The sequence below is a fragment of the Myotis davidii genome, unplaced genomic scaffold, assembly GCF_000327345.1.
Source record: "Myotis davidii unplaced genomic scaffold, ASM32734v1 scaffold1073, whole genome shotgun sequence".
Taxonomy (NCBI): domain Eukaryota; kingdom Metazoa; phylum Chordata; class Mammalia; order Chiroptera; family Vespertilionidae; genus Myotis; species Myotis davidii.
Window position 1 is genome coordinate 348,787 of NW_006285113.1, and position 1,325 is coordinate 350,111.

At 60.9% G+C, this 1,325-nt stretch overlaps 1 long non-coding RNA gene across 1 annotated transcript in view; it reads right to left on the bottom strand.

Moving 5' to 3' along the window:
• LOC107181811 overlaps window positions 1–1,269 on the bottom strand; it is a 4,936-nt gene extending 3,667 nt beyond the window's left edge. Inside the window, exon 1 of the long non-coding RNA XR_001512517.1 lies at window positions 1,067–1,269. This is a non-coding gene — a long non-coding RNA (uncharacterized LOC107181811). The remainder of the gene's footprint in view (window positions 1–1,066) is intronic.
• Between the last annotated feature and the right edge of the window lie 56 nt (window positions 1,270–1,325).

Sequence of the window (1,325 nt, forward strand, 5' to 3'; positions counted from 1 at the left end):
ACCCCACCCCGGCTTCATCCAGAAGGTCATCTGGTCTAATTAGCATATTATGCTTTTATTATTATAGATTATTATAGATAGATAGCTGCTCCTCCCTAATCTGCCCCATCACTGGTAAGGAAGAGTCCACTGTCACTGCTCTTATCCAGCATGCTGCCTGTCAAATGCAAGAGCCTCATCCTTCTCATCTAAATGAAGTGAATAACCCATAGCTGCTTCAGACTCACTTTGAGGATTTAAAGAGTGAATATGTATCCAAGAGCTTATTAATGTAGTTTATCACTCTGGTCAAGGTTTTCTCACCCCCCCACCCCCCCACCCCCACTACCAGAAGGAGAGCAGGATGCCAGTAAGAGCTGCAATTTACTGGGTGCCCAACCTGACCAGCTCATTCATGCATTGCTCCCTGCTGTGCAGCAGCCAGGCCCTGGCAGGAAACGGAACCCACCCCAGGGCCTCCAAGAAGCTCCAATGGAGGGCTCTTTACCAGGTTCGGGCAGGATGAAGGGGATGAATGAGGGGTGGTGAGCCCAGCGACAGCGGAAGTCATCGGGCCTCCGAGGGCTGAAAGGGCAAGGGGCAGATGCTGTGTGCCCGGAGCTGCAGTCATGGAGGGACACAGAGCAGCCAGACCGGGTCCAAAGCAAAGCAGGGCCAGGGTAGGGGAAGGAGGGCCCGACTTCTCGCCTCCTCTAAGGCATCCTGCGAGGAGGTACTGGCAGCGGGCCCAGGGCCGGGCACGCGTCGCCTTGCAGACACTGCCTGGCCAGAGCAGAATGGATGGCGAGTGAGGAGGTGCATGAAGGGTGGGTAACAAGCCAGGGAGACGCTGTTCTCCACCATCACCTCCCATCCACAGGGGAGAGGACGGGGCCGGACGCTGAGCTACCTGCCCGCGGTCCTAGAGCTGCCAGCTGCAAGGCTGGGCCGGGGAGCGCAACGCTGGAAGGATGGTCCCTGCCCCGCCTCCCAGGGCGAGCAGGGCTCAGGGGCGGCAGCACCCACGCGCTTCTGTCTTCCTCCCGTGCCCTCCTTCCTCCCACTCATCACTGTCCCGGCCTCTCACCCGCCTGCCTGGCCTCCGAGAAGGCCGCTGGCTCTCTCTCCGGTGCCGATGTCCTTCCCTGCATCTCCTCCCATTTCCCAGTCTCCCTCTTTCAGCCGCTCCTCCAGCGGCGGCGACCGGCCATCCATCCCCCGGAGCTCAGCTTCTCGGCACCTCCCCTCTAGGTTGTGCCCCTGAGTCTCCATCTCCGCCTCCAGCCCCCTCTCCGCCGCGCACCGATCCCTGCGCCCCGCCCCCGTCGCCGCCTCCCCCCCGCCCG